Consider the following 26,435-nt stretch of genomic DNA (forward strand, 5'->3'; position numbering starts at 1 on the left):
AGTACTAATGGGTAGTCATCATCTAAAAGGAGCAGCGATGAGAAACATAGGCTCTGAGATTTCTCAAGAGAAACTGTATGTGCAGTTTTTTTAAATGTTTCTTATAGATGGAAAATGTACTGAGACAATTGGACAGAAAGATGAGGAGTGGGAAAGTTTGTTAAATGCTACTAGGTAGATGTAGTGATTGAATTGTGCGCCCAAAAAATTTACATCCACCTAGAACCTCAGAGTGTGACTTTATTTAGAAATAGGGTATATTTTTCAGTTATAATTAGTTAAGGATTGAGATAAGATCATATTGAATAAAGTAGACCTTAAATCCAATCATTGGTGTCCTCATGAGAAGAGAAGAGACAAAGAAACTCAGCGAAAGAGTCTATGTGAAGACTGAGGCAGAGATTAGACAGATGCCTCCACCAGCCAAAGAAAGCCAAGAATTGCCAGTAATTACTAGAAGCTGGAGATAAGCATGGAATAGATTCTCTTTCAGAGTCCCTGGTAGGAACCAACCCCACTAACATCTTGATTTTAGACTCATGAACCGTAGCAAATAAATTTCTGTTGTTTTTTACAGCATGAAGCTTCCTCGGAAAGTTAAAAATAGAACTACACTATAACCCAACAATTGTACTATGAGGTATCTACCCAAAGGGTGCAAAAATACTATTCAAAGAGGGGGTACATTGACCTTGATGTTTATAGCAGCATTTTCAACAATAGCCAAATTATGGAAAGAGCACAAATGTCCATTGACTGATGAATGGATAAAGAAGGTGTGGTACACACACACATACATACACACGATGGAATATTACTCAGCCATCAAAAAGAGTGGAATCTTGCCATTTGCAAGGATGCAGTTGGAGCTAAAATGTATTTTGCTAAGCGAAATAAGTCATCAGAGAAAGACAAATACCATGTAAATTCATTCATATGTGGTATTTAAGAAACAAAACATATAAATATATGGGGAAAAATACAAGCAAACCAGGAAACAGACTCTTAGCTATAGAGAACAATCTGAGAGTTGCTGAAGGGGAGGTGGGCAGTGGGATGGGTCAAATGGGTTATGGGTTAAGCAGGATACTGGCTGTGATGAATACCAGGTGCTGTATATAAATGATGAATCACTAGATCCTACATCAGAAACTGTTATGCTGTATGTTAACTAACTGGAATTTAAATAAATCTTGAAGAAAAAAAAAGAGTAGTGTTATTTCTATGAATGAAGATGTTTACCAGAAGGTGCTTCCTTTAAAATATTCTGTGATGGCACATGTATGAAAAAAAAATTTCCAAGAATGCTCATTGTATTTTTTTTTTTTTTTAGAGAGTTCAGTGTAATTTTATCCAATGTGTTAACCACACTGTGGTTCACAGGTCACAATATATACAATCATATTAATAAAAGCCTTCTAAAAGTGATAGAAAAAAGAAATTATGTTGTTTTAAGTCACTCAGTTTATGGCAGCCACAGGAAAATAAGCAAGGAAAGAAAAAAAAATCAGGACTGATAGCTAGGTGAATAAGATTTGGGCACATAATGGTCATTAGAGGCCTTAGCAAGGGGCATTTCAGAGGAGAGGTTTGAGAAGTGAAACAGAAGTGAAAAAATTCAGATCCTGTGTCTATGCCTGCCTCAAATCACCCACCCCCTCTACCAATCTATGCTGTGAACAGAAGCTTCCAGGGCAGACAGATGGCCTGGGGCACTTGCCTGCCTACAGTCTGCCTGCAGGTCTATCTGAATTACACAGAAAGAAGGGACTTCCAGTTCTTGGCTACCTCTTGGGGAACACATGAGACTGGCTGGGCACAGGACCAAGAGAGAGTTTGGCTCTGCTCAGGGCCAATAACATGATGAGTGAGAGAGGTGGAGGCGCCTGGGAGGAGGAGAACAGAGCCAGGTAGGAGCAGAGAGCAGCCGGGGAAACCCATACAACTGCAGAGGTCAGTCCTAGCACATGTAGTCAGAGAGTCCTGGCCTGGCCTTGTTCAGGCAGAGGTTAAATCAGGCATTGCTTACAAAAGCACATTAAGAGGTCAGTCCAGTCAGTGGGGAAGCTGACAAGGAATTCCAAGCAGTAGGTGATAAGAGAGTCATCATATGAAAGTACCTTGTTATTCTAAGAATTATGTTTACTCTCAGCCAATAGCTGGAGAAATGTGGACCAGGATGCAGTGCCCTGATAGAGGAGCATGGCAGAGAAGGGTCTGGATCTAAGGTGAGCCCCTGAGCCCTTCATTGCATGATACTGAACACTTTTAGCCTGGCTCTGAGCAGCTCATCTCCAGCTGCCTCTCTCAACTGTGCTTACTGTATCACTTAACATTCTCTTATGTTTTCATTTCTTTATTTAATTTGTCTATTGTTTACATAATTGTTTATACAGAATACACAGTTTTTCTTTCTCAATCTAGTACCTACGAACTCAGGTAAAAATGCAGTAAATCATTAATAATTAATTTCAATAGAATTGGCCATTATAGAGAACTCAAACTCAATTTGAGTTTGGTCAGAAATGGCCATTTCCCATATCCCTAGAAAGCAGGATTTGAAAGGAATTATCCTTATGGTTGCTTTTCCCTTGTCTATGTGTAAACAACGATGATATCGCTGCACATTTTCCTAAGCAATAAACTACATAATTCTCATGTCCTAGTTTCTTCAACATAAGCCCAGTTTCTACTGTTTAAAACATAAATTAAAAACAATAAAATTATACTTCAATAAAAATTTTTATTTTCAACGTTCTCATTGTTCCCTTGAATACAGGTAGTGCTTTTATGTGGACTTTGGTTCAGAAATGGGGCAGCCACTGGGTATAATTTGGCAAATGGTAAAATGACTCTAATTAGGAAAATCCTCAACAGAATGATTTGTTCATTCATTCATTCATCTGTTCATTCCTTCCAACAGAAAGCATTCTTTAAGCCTTCTGTGTGCCCTGCACTGTTTTAGGTACTATCCGGGAACAGAGAAGCTCTTGCCTTCTGGGAGCACAGACAGTGAACACATAGAATATTATACACCGCACAGTGCCAAGAAAAAGTTGCAAGATATAGAATTAAGTCAAGTAAGGTATTCAGTGGAGGCTTCTTTGAAAAGATGGGACCCAATTGAGTAGAAACCAGGATGAGGTACTAGAACAAGCCAGGGATACATACTGGAGAAGAGGAGTCCAGCTGGGGTGGGGGCCAAATGTGAAAGCCTTGGAGCTGCTTAGCTTGCTTGAGAGAATAGCAAGCAAGCTGGAGAATGGGGTCACAGGAAAAAAAGTTGTAGGAGATAAAAATTGAAGAGGAATCTAGAGGCCAAATTACAAAGGCAAGAATAAGGGCTTCACATTTTATTTTACATGAGAAGGAGGCCTATGCCAATGCAGTTTCTCAGCTGACTAGTGATATGATTTTGATTTGACTTGGATCTTAAAAGAATAATCTTGGCTGCATTTTAGAGAATACATAGTTAGGGGATGTAGGGGAAGAAAAACTTTTACATCTACCCTTCTAGATTCTCTAGTTGTTCTAACAATTAAAATGATATAAGACAGAATAACAAGAGAAAAATAAAATTATGTACATGTAGGGGATCCCCATAAAGATAGAAGACTCAAAAGGCAGCTAACAATTGAGTCTTCTATACCATCCTGAGCCAAGGAAAGGAGTAGGGAGCTGGGGCTACAGAGGAGGAAGTCAATTCATAGGAAGCTGAGAGGAGGAAATGTTCCACAAACAAAGGTTGCCTTGCCCTGTAGATTAGTTGTTTTTTAAAAAAATTATCTCTGGTAATAGCTTTCTTCCCGGTAATATGTAAATTTCTTCCTTTCCAGTGTAAATTTCCTTTATAATTCCAGGTTTTCCCACGTATGGGGAGATCTGTATTTCTTTTAGGCAGTTAAAAAGGTGGTAAAGAGCTTTTCCTGAGTCCGATGGGTTTAGATTTTCTTTAGTTCTAAATAAGCCTCCTGCCAAAGTGGCATATTTAGGGAGGGTGGAGGGGAAGATTGTTTTGAACTCCTTCAGGAGCAAGAATGAAAGTAGAGAGACCAGTAAAGAGCTTTTGCTCTTGTCTAGGGGGGAGATGATGATATCTGGGACCAAGGAGGTAGCAGTAGAGATGGTGAGATTTGGTCATATTTGTGATATAATTAAAAGGCAGTTATAGTGAGTTGAATGGAATCTCCCTCCTCCTCCCACAAAAGAAAAAAACAATCCCCCCCCCAAAAAAAAAAAAAGAAAAAGAAAAAAGAAAAAAACAATCCATGTCAAATCCCTGGAACCTGTATTACCTTGTTTAGAAAACTTATTGCAGATGTAATTAATTTTTTTAAGATTTATTTATTTATTTATTTATTTATTTATTTATTTGAGAGAGAGAGAGAGAGAGCAGACATAAGCAGATGGAGGGGCAGAAGGAGAGTTAGAGAATCCTCACACAGCCCTGCTGAGCACAGAGCCCAACTCAGGGCTTGATCCCAGGATTCTGAGATCAATGACCCGAGCCAAAATCAAGAGTGGGACACTTGGTTGACTGAGCCACCCAGGAGCCTTGCAGATGTAATTAATTTAAGGATTTTGAAATAAGGAGATCATCCTAGATTATCTGGGTGGGTCCTAAATCCAATGACAAATGTCCCTGTAAGAGATATATAGAAACTTGGCACACAATAAAGGCTCTTCCTCACACTTCCCCATCCCCACTGCCTTCTGACTGACCCTGTGCTTATTCATATGACCCTCCAATGTGTGGTGGGCCCCTCCCCTTAAGAACTGTGGGTACAACGAACTGTCTCTTCAATGGCTATCGTTTCCTGATCTGTCGGCCTTGTCACACCTAAATAATAATAAAACCTGTATTTAAAACAATTGATGCAGTGAGCAGGGAGGTTTGGCCTCAAACTGCAATGACATAGCACTAGACTGTTCTTGGCTTGCTAACTGGTTTCACTAGATGGCAGCGGCAGCCTGAGAAGGTATCCCTGCCTGCTGGTGTGCATTTGTGTTGTGGCTGAAAATATTTGCTGCATTCAAGTTAGGATGAGGGTTAGGGTTATATTAATATTTATATACTAAAATTTATGTATAATAAATGATATATAATAATTACATATACCAAAGCTTACTAATTTGAATAAAGGTGCTGATCAACTTTTTGTGTCTATAGCATAGTCTCTAAATAATTCTTGCATTTGCTAAAATGCACTCAAATGACACAGTTTCATAGACTTAATGCTGAGGCTCAAATTATAGTTATATCTGGGGATACTGCTAAGTTTGAACACTGTACGCCCTATAATTTTAAGAAAGTAACTAAGAATAGAATAGAGGAAAAGTAAGTATGACTCATTTTAATGATAACCTTGCCTAAATTTCTCATAGTCGTAGTAGCTATTGCTCTAAAATGTCCCATATTGGGCATGGACATTCTCAACACCATGAGTAATAAATTAAAATGAATCAAGTCTTTGGCACTTACAATTTGGCCTTGATAAAATGGAACTCCATGGACTCCCAGTTAAAACGGCCCAAATTAAGTTAAAATAGGGCCTTCAAGTATTAAAACATATAAAATCTCATTAATAAAGGGACAATTATCCCCATTGCCTCTCCAGTCAAAAGCCCAATTTTTCTGATTCTTAGCTGTGGAAAAAATAAATGGTGCTTCATGGTAGATTATTGAAACCCTAATGCAGGGGTCCCCATGCCCAATGCCCACTATTAAAATCACTGGCTTTGTCTAATCCACAACTGGTACCCATCTTACTAATATAGATCTGGCTAATATGCTCTGTTCAGTGCCCATTTCAGCAGATGGGTAGCCACAGTTTGTCTTCAGCTTCAAAAGCACACAATACATTTCAAGGCTACCCCTGAGGTACCTCAACTACTTTGCCATGGCACACCATCTTTGCAGACAAGATCTAACTGTACCCACCTCTCTCCAGAAGCACACGAATGTTGCTGCATTGACATTGTCCTCCAAGGAGATTCCTTTGACAGACTAATTAAGAACATAGATGTCCAACATTTTTCAGTCTTTTTTGGTTTCTGGTGGCAACATATTCCTCATTTACAAATTTTACTTAATCTTACTAGTGCTGCCACAAATCAGCCCACCTTAAGTTGGGCTCACTCCAACAAAAGACTTAAAAACTGTCCCAGTTGAAATCAACAGGCACTCCCATTAGTGCCTCAGTGACTCTTTCACTATAAAGACTTTGACAAACTTTTCCCACTTAAATCTTTGGATCACCTCTGATGTCCATGAATTGCCCAAGGACTTCTGATGCCAGAAACTGCCCTCCTCAGCCTCGTGCTATATACCATTAAAGACAAATAGCAACAAGCAAACAAAAAACAAAATGACTGGTTATTTACTGGATTTTGTGGGAACTAGAGGCTGTTAAAGATGCTAAACCTCTGTGATTTCCATTTCTAGTTGCCCATTTTTCTTTGAGTCATGGAAACAGTTTCCACAAGTTCAGGATGTCTATCAAGATCTCTGATATACATAATGGAGGCAAACCTGAGGTCTCTGGCATATTCCATCTATAGGACGGGATGGTCTCCTTTGACTTCAACCTTTTACCAGATTCCATAGTGCTAGAGGTGGTCACCCTTACCCTAGATCCCTTGGCTACTTGGGATTTACTAAGTAAACAGCAATGAGAATTGATAGAATATACCAATTGCACTGCCAACCATCAAAATAATGGAGTTCAGTGAAATGCTGCTACTCTCCATTCCTTGGCCAGGATGTCCCCAATAAGTAATAAGATCCAAAGATCAACACAATTAGCCAAACTTTATTCAGTCATTTTAGCATTGGGTATCCCTAAAAAGATCTCCACCTTGCCCCAGGCTTCAATCTCTTTTAATTGAAGATTCCTTGAATGACTTGCATTGAGTGCCAACTTAAAAAATTTTGTCCCCCAGATGCCTGGGTGGCTCAGTGGTTGAGCATCTGCCTTTGGCTCAGGCCATGATCCCCGGGTCCTGGGATCAAGTCCCCTAATGGGTTCCCCACAGGAAGCCTTCTTCTCCCTCTGCCTGTTTCTGCCTCTCTCTGTATCTCTCATGAATGAGTAAATAAAATCTTTTTAAAAAAATTTTCTCCTCATCTTTCCCTATATGTAAAGGAGGATATGTGTCACATCTGTGTATATAAAGACTCAATATATATGAGATCCTTTGTCTTCCTCTTTCTTTATACATGTTTGATCTTGCTTCTGTTCCATAAAGGCTAAAGACCAGTTGGAGAATGCCTAATATTAACCAAGGACTCATTGACCATAGATTGCCCCATGACCCAGGTACCTACTCATCTATGTGGAATCCATTTGATCATAAACTTCTGCCTTATAAAATCAAGGGAAAACAAAAACTGTCAAGTGCAGCTCAACACCCTTCTGTTGACTGTTGGTTTCATTACTATTGATCTGGTGGCTTTCATTGATTTGCAATCTAGAGGCCCAAATCTTCCAAGTAAGCCATTATTTTGACCAGACATGGCAAATACTGAGACTCGTGTGCTTTCTAGTTGTGTAAGACAAGCCCTATAACTCAAAGAATGTCACTGATGAAACCAACGACTGAGAAAAAGGGCCCACACACATATTGGCTAAATTGGAAAACAAAAACCTACCTAATGCTGGAGCTCCAACCTCAGCCACGGATATTTTCATTGCCAGGAAATCTGGTAGCCTATTAACAACATACTGCTCCTCCTAGTTCTAACAAAGATAGTAAACAATTCACACTGAAGGCCTTTCAAAAGCAAACTAGCCAATCCAGAGCCTACACTCATAACCACCTTTCCTATCCGGCTCTCACAATCTGAGCCACAATCTACAATGCTGAAATTATTCAAACCAGTGAATCTAAAGCCTGTTCATCTTTCTTTGTTTGCTCCTTCCCATGGAAACCACAATAAAAGCACTTGCTCTCATTTCCCCCCACTCCCTGTGTTTCTTGACCAACCCTGATACTTCCCTTGTGACCTTGTATAGCCTAACGTGGGCCCCTTTTTCTTGGGATCTGTGAGTTTAACAGATGATCTTTTCAATGACGCTGACCTGTTGGCCTTGCTGTACCTAAATAATAAAACCTGTATTTAAAATTACCTAAGACCTAACACCTAGTCACTCTACCTTTCAGACTCATCAAAGGGAGAGAGCCCCATGGCTATCTCTGCAAGATGGTAATGACGAAATTTGGAAGTTTTGGGGTTTGTGAGCTAATGGCTAAGAAAGAATTCTTGAGACATTTTTGGTGCAAAAACATGATTTTATTATAGCACAGAGACAGGACCTGTGGCCAGAAAGAACTGCACTGGGATTGTGAGGAGGAACTGATTATATTTTTTTAATTAGTGGGGGTTACGGATAGTGTAAGTCTCTAAGGAATTTGGAAGCGATGTTCTCAGGACCTTGAGGGGCTAGCTGTTATCACTATAAGGTTACTTTCAGTCTTTAATAAAACATAAACATTAAGGTGGAGCCTGATTTTTCTTCTACTGCTAATATCCCTTTATTTATTCCCTTGAGATACCTGATAGCAACATGAAGAAACTACCCTCACATGGGGAAATCATCTCTTAGAGACTTAAAATTATTTTTCTCATTACTATTAGAAGGTGACAATATGTCCATGTGTATTTTATTCACCCACTCTTGCCTATAGTCTGATGAGATAAGGAACTTTGTTTGTGGTTAAGGCAAAATAAGTTAGGTAAAGTATGGGTGGGAAAGTGGGTTGACTACTACATGCCTACCACAACCTGCTGACTATTACCATTACCATTACCAAGAGCTAATGACAGAGGCTAACTACACCATTAAGGATGTAGATCTAAAAGAGCAAAGTGCTGGTGGGAACTAGTTATTACCTTGGTCAGATTATTCTTGCCCTTGAGATTGGGCTGTACTCTTTGAAAGTGACTCGTTTATTATTTTTTAATTGTTTTATCTCTAATTATCTTATTATGGAACTCAAAGCTGAACTCTCAAAACTAGATTAATGCTAGGCCATTGGGATTTTAGTGTGGATTGTACCACACAATTCAGCACTGAATTATTTCTACCTTATACTAGTCACCATGGATCCCTCTATACTATAGTTAACTTCTCATCATTTTTGTTTCAAGCATCTTATGGATAGAGACTTCTATTTCTCCTTCACAGTATGAGTAAATACTAGGTGCTCACCAGATGCATAGATTACATATGTAGTCTTATATTTTATCAACTTACATAAATAGAATCAGTTATAATATCTGATGCATCTTTGGGTTCAAATCATATAGAATAATGTCAACAAGTCAAGGGTTTTCCAATTGAGTTAAGAAATTAAGTTCAAGTGCCAAAATTGTGGGCTTTGGCACATATTGTTGAAATAAAAAACACACAAACAGCCATCCATTGCTCTTTTCACACATTTGTAGCTTTATGAAATTTATCAGTGTGTTAGGGCTGAGTTCCAAGTTCTGAATGTCCTGTGGAAGAGTTGTCATAGGAAACATTTCTCAATTTATAACAGCTGCAAACTCTGTTAGTCAATTAAACTGGGAGACCAGCTACAGATGACCCAAAAGCAATCCATTAACTTTGAGATAAGTGTTTCCCAGGTTTTCTGATCTTTTTTGCTCATCTGTTTATCTAACACCTCTATCAGCTGGTCTCCCTAGGTTCAAGCTGCTCCAAGTGTGATATACAGACCAGTAGCCTTGACTTCCTCCAGGAGGCTGTTGGAAATGTAGGATACCATATTTCCTAAGCCCTAGATCTACAGAGTCAGGATCTGCATTTTAATAAGATCCCAAGATGAAATAGATGTACATCTAGTTTTCAAAGCACTGTTTTAAGATAACTAAAATAAAAAACCCATTTTCATCTTGCATAGTTTTTGCTGTTGAGGATTTTTGTTGTTGTTGTTCCATTTTTTGGAAAAGGTAGAATGGAGGTGGGTGATGGTGGGGAGAATGATGGAACTTCTAGTCATTTGAGTTGTCTCTTAGCTAAGTCAATAGTAGTTTCTGGTGTGCAGTTTGCTGTACAATAATTGAGATAAATAAAAAGGATTGAACCTGTATTTCAACCAATACTAATGATGTGAAACAAGCAAATGTAAAGTCGAGATGACCAAGGATCCCAATATTCAATAAATTAAAAAGTCTTTTGCCATAGTAAATCATAGAAGATCCTCTCCTTTTCTTTTAAGTCAGCAAACATTTACCGAGAATGTGTTAACTTCTAGGTCTATAAGAATGAATAAAATGTCTGCCAGTCTTGAAAGCTTCATGATCTAATTGAAATTCGAATAATTTTGATACAAATTGTGTATCAGCTATTTCAAAAATAGGAAGAACTTATTAATTCTTCTCCGGAAGGTCTCACATAGATGCTGACTTAGGACTATGTAGAATGTATCTCCCAGTTGGAGAGATGATTACAGGGGCGGCATGTGAGGCCCTATAAGATGGTTTCACTCATGAAGCCAGAGAACACCCCACTGTGGTAGCATTCTTCTTGCTAGAAGCAGTCAGGTAATAAAGGAGAAGGAAAGAAATAGGCTTGAGATAAATTGATGGTTTTTCTTGCTAGTGTGTAATGAGCACAACTCTGAGACTCAGAGTCCTCATTATTAATGAGGACTTCAGAACAGGATAAAACTGTTCAAACCAATTCCATCTGATTTGATAACAGACTATGGGTGTATAAGATGCTATCATTGGAGGAGGTTGAGGGGACGGTACATAATGACATTCTATACTATTTTTGAAATTTTTGGTGAGAAACTATTTCAAAATGAAAAATATGTGTAACAGAATCCCATAATATTTCACTGCTTTAGAGAACAAAAAGACTTTGCTTTGGGATGCCTGGGTGGCTCAGTGGTTGAGCATCTGCCTTTGGCTTGGGTCATGATCCCGGGATCCTGGGATCAAGTCTGGCATTGCGTTCCTCACAGAGAGCCTGCTTCTCCCTCTGCCTTTATATATCTCTGCCTCTCTCAATATGTCTCTCATGAATAAATAAATAAATAATCTTTTTAAAAAATTAAAAAATAAAAAGACTTTGCTTTCTAAGTCTTAATTTCCTTTATTTTCTATAAAATGGTTATAGTATTATAAAGCATAATAGTTATAGTGATATACTATATATACCATGATTATAATATACATATACATAAGACCATAGTCTAGTATATATTTGCTGGTTTTTTTGATCACTGGTTATACATTCCCCTATCCTTAAGAAATCACTCATTTGTGTTTAGTCCTAATTGAACTATTAGTTAATATTCTCTGCTTTCTCTTAAAGGGCATGAGGCAAGAGGGAGATATGACTCAAATTAGATCAATCTAACAACATCAGCTATCTATTCCTAAATTTAACAATTAAACAACAATATTTTGATATTTCTCACAATTCTGGATAGGCAATTTTTCTGCTGGTTTCACCTGAGTTCACTTATGTGGTTGAATTTAGCTGGTGAATTGGAAAAGAATTGGGCTTATTGGACAGTTTGGCTCAAGTGATGTAAAAAAAAAAAATGATGAGAAAGGGCTAACGTTAATTCATTTCTTCAGGGAAATTCCAACAGACCAGTATATTAATTAGTTCCTGTTCATCCAAATCCTACTTACTCTTCCCTGCCCTTTCCAAATCTGTTTCTTCAGCTATTCCTTGAATTCTGTGACCATCCTTTACTCATGTCATTATTATAAATTCTCCTTGGGCTTGACTTGGGTAGAGTTGGCTTCCGTTGTCTACATTTAAAAAACCTGATATGAAAAGCTCCTTCACAGAGCTGCTGTGAGGATCAAATGAGATAATGTAAATGAGGCACTTAGCAGGGTCTAGTCCCATAAGAACTCTCAATACATTTAGTTATTATTATTACAATGACTTGAACTTTGAAGGGGTAACTAGAGAGAAATGTAAAGAAAAATGGCATTAAATAGATTTTTGCTCTGTCTCCTAGGGACACTAGAAGCTTTAGAACTGAGGCTGAATCTGACTCCATTTGCTAGGTATCTTTTTATGACTTTTATGACCCTCAACAGACACAGGTAGTCTCAGTCCAGCCACAGTAGATTTTATATTTATTTTGATGTGATTCCATAATGAATATACTCTCTACAAATGTAGAACCAGTTCCTGCCCAGAAACTTCCACCTCCTGTAGCACAGTTCCTCCAGAGTATTAAAAAAGATTCTAAAGTAAATAGCAGGAATATAGGACACAGGGTCATATTGACGATAATGTTTCTGACAAAGTCCCATGCTCTTCTTGTTTGCCTTCCAACAATTTTACACTTTCTGGTGGATTCACTTGTTGGAAGTCACAGTTCTCAAAGACCTGACATACACTCCGTGCACATGGGAATTTTGTTTATGATAGAGATGGCATCTCAAAATCAGTGGGGAAAAGTACTACTTGATAAATGACAATTAGGGGACCATTTGGGGACAAAAGAATTAGATCTATACTCCGAACATAACTACTTAACTTAACATAAATTCCACATAAATCCAGTATTAAAATGTAAGAAACAAATTTATTAAAGACCTAGAGCAAAATATGGAAGATTTGTTATGTCTTTTGAGTGGAAAAGCTCTTACTATGACTCAAAATCAATAGCGATAAAAGGCTGATAAAGTGACAACATAAAAGTTTAGTGAGGGGGATCCCTGGGTGGTGCAGCGGTTTGGCGCCTGCCTTTGGCCCAGGGCGCGATCCTGGAGACCCGGGATCGAGTCCCACGTCGGGCTCCCGGTGCATGGAGCCTGCTTCTCCCTCTGCCTGTGTCTCTGCCTCTCTCTCTCTCTCTCTGTGTGACTATCATAAATAAATAAAAAATTTATAAAAAAAAAGTTTAGTGAGTTGTATATGATAAAACACATACATACATGCACATGCCATAGACAAATCCAAAAGACAGTGTCAAATTGAGAAGAAATACTTTTCAAATTATATCACAGATATAAAGTGACTCTCCCTAAAAAAAAAAAAAAGAAAGAAAGAATAGAAAAGCCTAATGAAAGAATGCAATTGAGAAAATGAAACAATTAAACAATTGAGAAAAAAGAAAATAATAAATGATTCCTATATATAGTCCATTTAGGAACAAACTTGTTGGCAAAAGCTTCAAGATTTTTTTTGGCAAGAATGTGGTGGGGAAATGGATTTCTGCTGGGAGAATAAGCTAGTGCAATCCTTATAAAGGCCAGTTTGTCAATAAATGTTAAAATTATAAGTGCTTAAACTTCTCCACCCAGAAATTACACTTTTAGAAATTTGTTCTATAAATATATTCACATATACATGAAATAATTTGTAATAGCAAAGATTAAAAACAAATTGAATTTCCATCAGTAGGAAACTTAAATTGTGGTACCTTCATACAATATAACTCATTTAGTGGTTAAAGAGAAAAAGGAAATGAGAAAGCTTTTTATGTACTGAAACAGAGGTTTCTCTCAGATTTAAGAAAAAAGCGAAGTAAAGGACAATGAGTATAGTGTGTCACCATTTGTGGTTAAAAAGGGGGTGGGCAGAGGGGAACATATTTGGAAATGTATAAATATCTTTGCCAGCATATGCATCCAAAAGTTGTGGGAGCTTACACACATACACCCACACACCAACTAATATAGTAACAGGAAGAGCGTGGGAATTAGGAGTGGGGAAGGAAGATCTTTCACTCTTATACTTTCTTATGGTTTTTTGCTTTGTTGGTTTTTTGGGGGTTTGTTTTTTGTTTTTACTTTTTGAACTACTTAAATATATTGCTTCGGCAAAAACAGTAATAATTAAAACAATAGCAGAGAAATAAGAAAAATAAAATAAAAGTCCTCTCTTTTAAGAAAAACTCACAAATTCAAGGCCCTCCATGTGCTGAAATTCTAATGAGAATAACTATATGACTACCATTTTTAGAGCCTATACATTTATAAAGTATTTCCCTCTACTCCTTGATCTCCTTAGACTGTTTTATTTCTTCTTTAATTCTTAGAACAATTTACAAAGTTGGTTTTGTTGTCCCCACTTAGTAGTAGTAGATGAGAAAATTGAGTCTCTAAAGTTTACAAATCCCCAAAACTGCTATCTGCTATGCACTAACACAAAGATTGGAACATAAATCTGGACCTCCTTGCTTCAGGTCGACTTCATTCTATCATGTCATGCTGCCTTGAGGCACTTGGCCTTGGCTCTTCTTGCTTGAGTGGTTACACTCTACATTGTAGAATGCAGCCCACCCTCATTCTCTTGAGTGATGATACATATTCATATGCTGATCCTGTTCAAATCAAAGCTCCTGATATGCCTGGGTTGCTCAGTGGTTGGGGGGTCTGCCTTCAGCCCAGGCCATGGTCCCGGAATCCTGGAATCAAGTCCCACATTGGGCTCCCCTCGTGGAGCCTGCTTCTCCCTCTGCCTGTGTCTCTGCCTCTCTCTCACTCTCTGTGTCTCTCATGAATAAATAAATAAAAATCTTAAAAAAAGAAAAACAAAAACAAATCAAGTCTCCTAAAGTCTCCTTCCTGCACAGGAACATAGACTATCATGTGACATGATAAACACCTGATCAAAAGAACCAAACGCCTAGCAAAGATCAGCTATATTATTTAATTAATTGAGCCAACTGTGGCACATTTGGACAGCTTCCTAATTCTTGACAAGGAGCAAAGTCATAACATGAAAGATGGATGGGGTGGAATAGATAAGAAAAGGGGGATAGAAAAGGTAGTGAGAAACCCAGTCACTGAGGGGAGAATCCTAGAAGACTCACAAACCATTGGTTCTAGTAGGAATTTAGAGATAGCACAACAATTCCTTATTTTACAGATTACAATAGGAAACTTTCATAAGCCTATGTACTAGGTACTATTTTAAGTGCTTCACATTAATGATTCACTTGATTCAAATATCAACTTAATGAAGTAGATACTATTACGCCTCCCTTTTCACATGTAGATAAACTAGGCAAAGAGAGTTAAGAAAGTTAAGAAAGTCACCTTAGTGCTAAGTGGTAGAGCAGACTATTGGAATCCAGACAGGCTGTCCTCGAATCCATGTTCTTAACCTTTATACTTTGAGGTAACATGATTTGTCCAACTCAACTAGTGAACCAAATGGGCTAGAGCTCAGGTTTTCTGCATTGAAGTCCAGAGAGCATCCAGTGTAGACACACCAGCACTGATTAAAGACGGTAACTATGATGAAGTTACAAAGATATATCAGAAAGAGAGGGAGAGGTAGAGAGAGAGGGAAGGATGGAGACAGGGAGAGAGAGAGAGAGAGAAGGAAAAAGGAAAACAGAAGGAAGGACGGGCAGGCCATTTTCCTTGTCTTCAGAGTGTATGTCCAGGTGCCTACTGGCTTCCTTCTGTTCATCTACAGACAAAAAGCTCTGATGGTCTGCTGTGGGGTGCCTTAAACAGTTCTCAGAAGAGTGATATCATTTTGTCATTGGGTCAAAATTTTACCAGGGGACGATATCACCTTTCTAGCTACATCCTTTTTCTGGCTCTGGTCCTCTCTCTCATTAATTAAGAGGAAGTTTATCTGGTTAACAAAACTATGCTTCTTAGTTTTTAGAAGAATAACTATTTGCAAGTACAATTTGTTGAACTTTCTACATACATTATCTCATTTGACCATTATTAAACCCACTTTAGAGATGAAAAATTGAAGTTTCAGGTAGGTTAAGTAACTGGCTCAGTCATGTAGCCAGTATGTAGAAAGACTAAGATTTATATCCAAGACTGATTCTTTCTTACTCTGTTCAGGCTGATAGAATAAAACTGAGAGATTTATAAATAGACTGCATATCTTATTAAAATAAAATAGAAATATATTTCTCAGTCTGGAAGCTGAGAGGTCAGAGAACAAGGCTCTAGCAGATTGGTTGGTGTCTTCTGAGAGCACACTTTCTGGTTTGTAGATATCCTGGTTTCTCAGTTCCTCACATGGCAGAAAGAGATGGGGGAGTGTCTCTAGGGTTTCTTTTATAAGGACACCAACCCAATTCGTGATGGATCTACTCATAACTTAATCACCTTCCCAAGGCCCCTCCCCCAAATATCACCACATTGGACATGGACATTAACATTTAACATATGAATTTTGGAAGGATGCACTCAGTCCAAAGCAGATTCTAAAGACTTCTGTTTAATATGTTGATACTATTGCTTCCCCACAGTATATTATAAAACCTATAGATGCTTTCATATGGTGTGAACATTTAAATCCTAATGTTGTATCCACCTATATAAGAAAATAAGCTATAAATATGTATTTTCAGGTTGGCAAAAGGGTGGTGTTTCTTTCCAGCTCTTCTTCTATCCCCATCCGGCCAGAAACTGACTTTGACAAGGTCACAGTGAGGTGATTCTGTCCTTGTGTACAAAACTGATCCAGTAGCAAGCTATTTAAGAATAATTTAGCACCATGTTCTAGGCCAGAAGAAAATAATTCAAAATTAGAACATAATCCCCAAAGGGAAATAGGTTTCTTGTTTGTAGAACTTCATATATGCTTCATAGTTCTATAGCACAGCAGATTTTTCTAAGGTACTGAGCTCTGACAATGTGTTTTTTTTTTTAATTTTTATTTATTTATGATAGTCACAGAAAGAGAGAGAGAGAGAGAGAGAGAGAGAGAGAGAGAGAGGCAGAGACATAGGCAGAGGGAGAAGCAGGCTCCATGCACCGGGAGCCCAACGTGGGATTCGATCCCTGGTCTCCAGGATCGCGCCCTGGGCCAAAGGCAGGCGCCAAACCGCTGCGCCACCCAGGGATCCCTGACAATGTGTTTTATAAGAAAAACCTAGAGCATGAGAGAGAAATCAATGGACATCATTTTTTGCTACCTGTTTTCTCTCCCTCATAAGGCTCTTACTGCTCATCTTATTTAACTCAAGGCTTCTCTGTAGAATATCTCATTTTATTAGTCAGCAAATGGGGTAAATTACTGGTTTACATTTCCTAATGCTCCTTCTTGGGCAAAAACCAAGGGGGATAAATTAAAATTTTAGTAAAATGTCCTGTAATGTCAAAAGGAGCCAGAGCTATACATAGAGCTAGGTATACAGCTAGCAAAGTGCATCTACACACATTATTTTGGATAGAGCCACTTCAACTGAAGTGCAAAAGGCATCCTGTTAAGAGAGAGAATTTGTGTTTTTTAATGGTTTTTCCCTTTCCATGTATCTCCCTAACAGTTTTCTAGGCTTTACTCTAAAAACAAATAAAAATCCCTGCCTTCAATAAGCTTATATCCTGTTGGAGGAAGACAGAATTTACACACAATAGCAAGTAAATTAAATTGCTATTGGAGAGTGATACATTTTGGGGAAAAAATTAAAATGTGCTAGAAGGTAGGCAATTTAAAATAGAGTGCCATCAGGGAAAACTCCACTGAGATGTTGGCATTTGAACAAACCCTAAAGGAGTTTGAGGGAGAAAGGCAAACTGATATCTTGGAGGAGAGCCTTCCAAGCAGAGGAAAGACTAACTGGTTAGGCTTTGGAGTGGCATGGGAGCACACAGTACTGAAAGGACTGGAGTGGCTAAAGCAGAGAGAAGGAAGTCAGGGTGGAAGGAGGTAAGGTGAGGTGTTAGGGGACAGGCAATGTGTGGGGCTGTGTAGACCATCAAAGCATCCTGCTTACACCAACTATAGTTTCATTTGTAATCCCTATCATTAGCAAAGCATTTAGTGCTTGTTTATGTTCTTGATCAAATTTAAACCTACTTTGGCGGGGTAGAAAAGTGTAGCAGATACCATTGAACTAGAGATGAAGAACCAGACTCAGACGATATTGAATAATTTATCAACTTCTCAGAAAGTTGTTTGATCTGGATATGACCCTATGTCTCCTCATTTCTAGATCTTTTCTCTTTCCACAACATCTTGACTTTATCTCAGGATATCTATGCTTTTAAAATGGGGAGCGATAAAAAATAAACAAACAAACAAATAAATAAATAAATAAAATGGGGAGCAAATAAAAATGCAAAACTCTGGGTCATTTATTTAAAAGATTTAATTATTTAGAAAGAGAGAGAGAATGAAAGACAGAGTGTGGGGAGGAAGAGGCACCAAGGGAGAGGGAGAGAAAAACTTAAGCAGATTCTGCTGAGCACAGAGTCAACTCGGAGCTGGTCAACATATGACCCTGAAATCACAACCTGAGCCAAAACCAAGAGTCAGCCACTTAACTAACTGCATCATCCGGGTGCCCCAACTCTAGGCCATTTTTAGATTTGATGCAGTCTCTCACCCATGTGCCATGGTCCATTTTACTATCCACAGCTACAAGAGAGTGTAGGTTACACAAAGCCCAGCCCTACTGGACACCATACATATTAGACTACAGCATGAATGGTGCTCCCTGGAGTTGAACCAAGGGCTGGCCCTGCCATCAACTATCAGCTTTCCTTATCTTGATGTTATCTCTTATTTCTAGCTCCACATTTGCACTCAGAACTCAATAGCAGAATTCCATCTTCCCAGTTTTGACTTCTAATATCCCCTAGATAAAACATGGTTTGCACTGGAATTTTGGCAAATAGTTGGCCCAAACCCAGCCCAGCATTGAACCTCATCTGGAATGACTTGCCTGGAAGGCAAATTAGCCATTACTATTCCTTCCTCACTCCTTCCTATTCCTCACTCCAATGCCCAACAAGACATGGGGTAGTTCCTTTCTACATCTATTCATCCAGCTCATAATCTTAAACAGTTAGGATTTATCTTCAATTCTTGTGTTTATTGCAAACCTCCCCAAGCCCTGGGGTGTGAGTTTTTTTCCTTATGCTGTCTTTGCAGGGTCTTTGACAGTCGTTTCCACAGATCGCTAAGCCTGAGCCAATTTGATGAATGGAGTTCAGAAATGGACATTCGTTAAACAAACAGATCTCCTAAGTTAATAAACTTTGTTTATAAGCTAAGTAAATTTCCTCTTATGAAATCTCTCACGGTATCAAGTTGTGCTGGGGAAGAAAGCAGCTGTTTTCTCAAGGGTCTTTGGGTCCCTAGTCACTGCTCCAATTTACAGAGGGGTGCCCATAGCCATGTACTTTCCCATGCCCCATCTCCTGACTTCTGGGTTTATAAGTGATGTGAGAATCCTTGAAGCAACAGAACTGAGACCTCTGGCAACAGATTGCTCCTATGTCTTAGTCACCATGAGAGCTGTTTTCTGACACAGCATCCTATTTCTCCACTGAGGATGCCTTGTTCTTTCTCAATTAAACCTCTTTTTCCTTCCTTTAACCCTCCAATCCTAGATCCCCTTTGATCATACTGTTTTCTTAACCTCAAGCCAAAAGGCCTCCACTGGAGAAAACAGAGGCATCTTTTATCTCTTAACAAATGAAATAAAGATAAAAGAATTGCATGCAATACCCTTATACCACAGCACAAGTACAAGTCATCAGAGGAAACTCCCACAATAAGGCAGTCCAAATGCTGTCCATGCATGCTTTCAGTTCTCTGATTTATCCTGAGGTACAGTTTTCCAGTTTTTCCAGTGAATTAAGTATGAGTGAAATATCTTTATTTTAATTCATAAGTGTTGTTTTCTTACTTTGAGATGAGCTTCAAATCGAGATTTGAAAATACTCCAAAAGAAAACACAAAGCAGATCAAGCTGACTCTTATGATATTGACACAAGAAAGAATTTCTGAAATGGTGGGAAACAGCTACTTTCCTCCTTCAGGGATGGAAATGTGTAAAATGTAAATTATTCAGAATAAGGCCCTGGGCTGAAGCTTTTATTTTATTGCTAAAAGATTATTAAGAGCTACAAGTGGCTCTTGTATTGTTAGGATATGAAATAGTATTAAGTACCATCTTAGAATATTAGCAATTAAGAATACTAAATATTAATAATATTATTACTATTAAGTATTAATGTATATATTTGTATGTTTACATATATATATTATATCTATCTACCATCAATCTGCCATCTATCTATACGCTGATGATTGGGAGGAAGAAGGTTGTGGAGGGAAGTTTATTTTTACACAAGGAATGTCACAGTATTTCACAATGAAATAAGTGTTTCCAGCTCCAAACGCAACTTGCAAAATAATCCTTTTTAACAATTCCCAGGACCCTGAAGAACCAAAGCCAACTGGTATTCTGAGCAGGAGTAGGCAAATTCTCTGTGTTAGTTTCCCAAGGTTGCCATAACAAACAATCACAAACAACAGGAATTTATTCTCTCAGATTTTTGGAGGCCAGAAGTCTGAAATCCTGCATGGACATATTTCTTCCATGGATGCAGGGGAGAATCTTCTTTGGCTTCCTCCAGCTTCTGGTGGCTACAAACATCCCTAGGCTTCTGGCCCCATCACTCCAATACTGCCTCTATTTTCACATCACTGTCTCCTCCGTGTACCTATTCTCTGTATGTCTCATAAAGACACTGTCATTGGATGTAAAACCCACCTAGATAATTCAGAATGATCTCAAGATTTTTAACTTAAACTTTGCAAAAGGTAAAGATTTTTTTAAAGATTTTAGTTTACATAAATTCTCGATTTAATTAACATACAGTATATTATTAGTTTCAGAGGTAGTTTAGTGATTCATCAGTTGCATATAACACCCAGTGCTCATTACATCAAGTGCCCTCCTTAATGACCATCATCCAGTTACCCCATCCCCCTACCCACCTCCCCACTCCAGCAACCCTCAGTTTGTTTCCTATAGTTAAGAGTCTCTTATGATTTGTCTCCCTTTCTGTTTCTCTTATTTTTTCCTTCTCTTCCCCTAGTTGACCACTTTTGTTTCTTAAATTCCATGTATGAGTGAAATCACATGATATTTGTCATTCTCTGACTGACTTATTTCACTTAGCATAATGCCCTCTAGGTCCATTCATGTCATTGCAAATGGCAAAATTTCATTCTTTCTGATAGCTGAATAATATTCCATTGTAAATAAATACCACATCTTCTTTATCCATCTGTCAATGGACTTCTGCGCTCTTTCCATAGTTTAACAATTGTGAACACTGATGACATAAACATTGGGGTGCATGTGCCCCTTCAAATCACTATGTTTGTATCCTTTGAATAAACACCTAACAGTGCAATTGCTGGGTCATAGGGTAGCTCTATTTTTAACTTTTTGAGGAACCTCTATACTGTTCTCTAGAGTGTACCAGCTTTCATTCCCACCAAGAGTGTAAGAAAGTTCCCCCTTCTCCACTTCCTTGCCAACATCTCTTGTTTCTGGAGTTGTTAATTTTAGCCTTTCTGGCTGGTGTGAGGTGAGATCTCATTGTGGTTTTGATTTGCATTTCCCTGATGCTGAGTGATGTTGAGCATCTTTTCATGTGTCTGAAAACTTGGATATCTTCTTAGGTGATATGTCTGTTCATGCCTTATGCCCATTTTTTGACTGGATTGTCTTTTGGGTATTGAGTTTGATCAGTTCTTTATAGATTTTGGATACTAGCCCTTTGTGTGATATCTCAATTGCAAATATCTCCTCTCATTCTGTAGGATGTCTTTTAGTTTTGTTGACTGTTTCCTTTGCTGTGCAAACACTTTTTATCTAGATGAGTTCCCATTGGTTAATTTTTGGTTTGTTTCCCTTGCCTTTGAAGACATGTCTAGTAAGGTCAAGGAGGTTGCTGCCTATGTTCTCCTCCAGGATTTTGATGGATTCTTGTCTCACATTTAGGTTTTTCATTCATTTTTAGTATATTTTATATGGTGTAAAAAAGTGGTCCAGTTTCATTCTTCTGCATGTGACTGACAAAAGATACCTTTCCAGTGCTCGCTTCGGCAGCACATATACTAAAATTGGAACGATACAGAGAAGATTAGCATGGCCCCTGCGCAAGGATGACACGCAAATTCGTGAAGCGTTCCATATTTTAAAAAAAAAAAAAAAAAAGATACCTTTCCACATTCATAGGCTCCAATGATTGATATAGACAAGATATCTTGTGTGCATGTGTGTATATGTGTGTGTGTGTGTGTGTGTGTGTGTGTAGAGGGCACTATTCAGCCCTCTATACTCTCTTTTCACACATTCTTATCATTTTTTTTACCTGGGCATTTAAGTAGTCCCCTGGCTTTAGAGTAAAATATAAAAACAAACAAACAAGCAAACAAAAACCCGCAACCTCTCTTAGTTTTAGTCCCAAAGACTTTATTTCCCAGGTCCCAGATAAATTCCATGATGGACTGAAGGATCCATCCCTGAGATTATATCTTATCACTCTCCCCATTCACCTTCTCTAGTACTCCTTCACACCTCTTCCACCCAAACTCTCATGGAGTTAGCTAAGAAATCAACTCTGGTGTTCCTCCAGTGTTGGCCTTATGCCTAGACATAACAGTTTTCCCAGAATGAACACAGTTGAAGCAAAGCCAGGACCTCCTCTTCAGCCCCTCCCATCCCTGACCATAGATGCATCCCTAAATCAAAATGTAGGTGACTGTTTCTGTCTAAAATTAAGCTACATCAAGAGGCTTTGACAAAATTGGTACTCAATAAATATTAATTGAAGAAATGAATGAACTATAAACTTTTACTTTTATAATCAAAAATTTTATAACCTCTCCTTACTAAACTACAGCCTACTGAAATTATCAGGCACATGAAATATTTGTGAATTTAATTGAACTAAATATGAAAACAAAAATGGAATAAACCTATTGTTGTGGTTAATTTTATGTGTCAACTTGGCCAGGCCTTGGTGTTCAGACATTTGGTTAAATATTATTCTGGATATTTCTGTAGGGTGTTTTTGGATGAGATTTGCAGTTAATAGACGTACTTTGAGTAAAGCAGATTGCTCTCTGTATTATGAGTGAATCTCTGAAGGCAGGAAGAAAACAAAAGGCTGACCTCCCCCCAAGCAAAGGGGAATTCTGGGAGCAGACTGCATTAAGATTCCATTTGCGGTATCTGTTCTTACTGGTTTGCCAGTAGACTGCCTTTTTACAAAAACTGCAGCTTTTTTGAGACTCTGGCCTGCTGATCTCAACCAGATTTTGGACTTGACAAGGCTCACAAATGCATGAGAGAGTTCCTTAAAATAAATCACACACACCCACCCCCTCAACCTACCCCCACACATCCTATTGGTTCTGTTTCTCTGAAGAACTCTGATTATTGCACTCATGCTGTACCAAAGGCCAAACACAAAGCCAATGGCAAAAACACTGATTTTTTTTTCAATTTAGATAAATTTGATATGGCTTTTCTTACTATTGAGTTAAAAGGTTTAGTAATACTAAGTGTTGGTGAAGATGTGGAGAAAAAGGAACCCTCATGTACTGTTGGTAGGAATGCAAACTGGTACAGCCATTGTGGAAAACAGTATGGTGGTTCCTCAAAAAATTAAAAACAGAACTACCCCATGATTCAGTAATCATGCTACTTGGTATTTATACCAATAATACAAAAACTCTAATTCAAAGGGATACATGCACTCTGATGTTTATAGCAGCCTTATTTATAATGACCAAACTATGGAAGCTGCCCAAGTATCCATTGACAGATGAATGGATAAAGAAGATATGATACATATGTGATGGAATATTATTCAGTCATAAAAAAGAATGAAATCCTTCATTTGGAATGGCATGGACAGAGAAATAAAGTATGTTAAGTGAAATAAGTCAGTTAGAGAAAGACTAATACCATATGATTTTACTTCCATGTAGAATTTAAGAAACAAAACAAATGAGCAAGGGAAAAAAGAGACAGAGATAGGCAAGCCAAGAAACACACTCTTAACTATTGAAACAATTTGATGGTTACCAGAGGGGAGGTGGCTGGGGGAATGGGTTAAATAGGTGATGGAAATTAAGAAGTATTCTTGTCATGATGAGCACTGGATGATGTGAGGAATTGTTTTTTTTTTTTTTTTTTTATGTGAGGAATTGTTGAATCACTATATTGTACATCTGAAATTAATATGACACTGTATGTTAACTTTACTGGAGTTAAATAAATAAAATAAATTTAATTTTTTTAAAGGACAAGATGCTAATAGGCTAGGGGGAAAAGTCTTAGTATTCTTAAAAGTCATGTTGTGAAGTTTATTTTTTCTCACAATCTCAAACAACAAACTCAGTTCATTTAACTGGATACTTTAGAGTTTGTTGATATGGAAGCTTCTGCCTGTCTGTGGTTGGCATCATTATGCAGTTTTATAAGCAGGAATAGAAGATCACACTTAGCTTTGCTCTCAATCTTGAAGGAGCACATAGCATCACCAGAAACGTGTGAAATGCATATTCTCAGATGCAACCAAGACCTACTGAATCAGAAACTGTCAAAGAGTGTCTTTTAACAAGCTCCCAGGTGGTTTTTTTTTAAAGATTTTATTTATTTATTCATGAGAGACAGAGAGAGAGAGGCAGAGACACAGGCAGAGGGAGAAGCAGGCTTCCTGCAGGGAGCCGGATGTGGGACTTGATCCCAGGACTCCAGGATCATGCCCTGGGCCAAAGGCAGGTGCTTAATCGCTAAGCCACCTGGGGATCCCCTCCCCAGGTGATTTTGATGGAAGCTAAAGTTTGAGAACCAATTTCCCACAATGAAGGTCAAAGTCCAGAGACTCCTAACTCTGGGAAATGACAAGGGGTAGTGGAAAGGGAGGTGGGTGGGGGGATGGGGTGACTGGGTGATGAGCTCTGAGGGAGGCACTTGACAGGGATGAGCACTGGGTGTTATGTTATACGTTGGCAAATCAAACTCCAATTAAAAAATATACAAAGAAGAAGAAGAAAGAAGAAGAAGAAGAAGAAGAAGAAGAAGAAGAAGAAGAAGAAGAAGAAGAAGGAGAAGGAGAAGGAGAAGGAGAAGGAGAAGGAGAAGGAGAAGGAAGAAGGAAGAAGGAAGAAGGAAGAAGGAAGAAGAAGAAGAAGAAGAAGAAGAAGAAGAAGAAGAAGAAGAAGGTCAAAGTCCTCCCCCAGTCACCTCTTTTGACTAGTAGGGCCCTGAATAGAATCCTTTTAGATTAGCTATTTTAAAAAATAATTTTATACAGCCAGAATTGCATATAGGTTTAGAAAACAGTTCCAACTTGACTTTTCTTGCACCTAAGAAGTTAGCAGATGTGGCAAAAACAAATATTTACTCAGTACTTAACCCTTACCCTTCATTTTATTAGGTTCAATTCCTCTTCAATCCTTTTTCTCTGCCTACACTCATGCTTTACCCTGTCACCTAAATTATCTTACCCTCTAATTCATTGATTAATCATTCAAGGCCCAACTGAGGTCTATCTTTCTCATGATGTCCTTTCAGTTACACTACTCTTGCTCTTTATCAAATATCTGATTTAATTATTGCATTTTCTCATATGTAACTCATTTCTAAGTGTAACTGAGTTATAATTGAGTTAGCATTGAATTGCATTCATATTTAGCTTTTCCCTACTCCCTGGGCCCTACAAAGTATTGAAAATCTCTGAAGGGAAGGTATACAACTTTAGGTAGTTGTACATGCCTAACTTGGTCAGCTCAGGCTGCTAAAATTAGACACTACAAAGTGGATGTCTTATCAACAACAGAAATTTATTTCTCCCTGGTTCTTTTAGGTCTGGTTTATAAAGCATGCAACTAATATCTAGTTTACTCTGCTTTAACTGCTATATTTCAGAATCAACCCTATTTATCCAGACTATAGGACCACGTCTCTAAATTATAATCAAAGGAATTTTCAAAATTTGTACCATCTCTTCATGGCTGGACTCACTAGAATTTGGAGAGGTTAGAACTATTGAAATCCAAGTTACCCAGACCTTGAAGTGTCCAAGGTCACCTGGCCCAGAATAGTTGGTATTTTTAGAAACTGGTATGGAGTTTCTATTGAGAAATGTGAGTGTGATAAAATTACTTCCAACAGTATTTCTTGGCTGAACTGAATAATCTTGAAGCTTGTTTTGTGTTGTGATGACTAGGTGAACAAGTGTGGGATACACAAAGAGTATGGGATCTAATGCACTCAGAGGTATTTTTTTCCATAAGTTTCTAAATGAAGCTGACCTCAACTACCAAAAGAGTGCACACTCTTTCTTAGGAGCTTTTTAGAATGCCTTTGGTAACTTGACGGTTGCAGCTTCAATGGTACAGAATTCTCAATTTAGGATCTCAGGAGGACTCTTTCTTAATGGACATAGTATAATGGTAGCAGAGGTGGCCATGTCGCTAGTGAGGAGGAAAGGAAGTCTTGCTGTTGCCAGAGCTAAAGAAAGGACTTAGAGATATGAGGCCATAAGAATCTAGCAAGCCATATTTAGATGTTCTTAAGTGAATATTCCACAAGTTCTCAAGGAAAATATCAGAAAACTTTAATGAGAATTTTGGTCAGTTTGTCGGAGTTATTTTTGTTGTTGCTCTTCTTCTCCATGTTAGACCATCTTTCAGAAAATCCAA

General features: G+C 38.2%; 1 long non-coding RNA gene and 1 other non-coding gene across 2 annotated transcripts in view; both read left to right on the forward strand.

Moving 5' to 3' along the window:
- Nucleotides 1-1,926: 1,926 nt before the first annotated feature.
- LOC144296095 (uncharacterized) overlaps nt 1,927-26,435 on the forward strand; it is a 218,729-nt gene continuing 194,220 nt past the window's right edge. Inside the window, exon 1 of the long non-coding RNA XR_013363220.1 lies at nt 1,927-2,228. This is a non-coding gene — a long non-coding RNA (uncharacterized LOC144296095). The remainder of the gene's footprint in view (nt 2,229-26,435) is intronic.
- LOC144296649 (U6 spliceosomal RNA) lies at nt 21,810-21,916 on the forward strand. The gene has a single exon (XR_013363664.1). It is a non-coding gene; the product is annotated as a U6 spliceosomal RNA (small nuclear RNA).

This window comes from Canis aureus, chromosome 24, assembly GCF_053574225.1.
Source record: "Canis aureus isolate CA01 chromosome 24, VMU_Caureus_v.1.0, whole genome shotgun sequence".
NCBI lineage: Eukaryota > Metazoa > Chordata > Mammalia > Carnivora > Canidae > Canis > Canis aureus.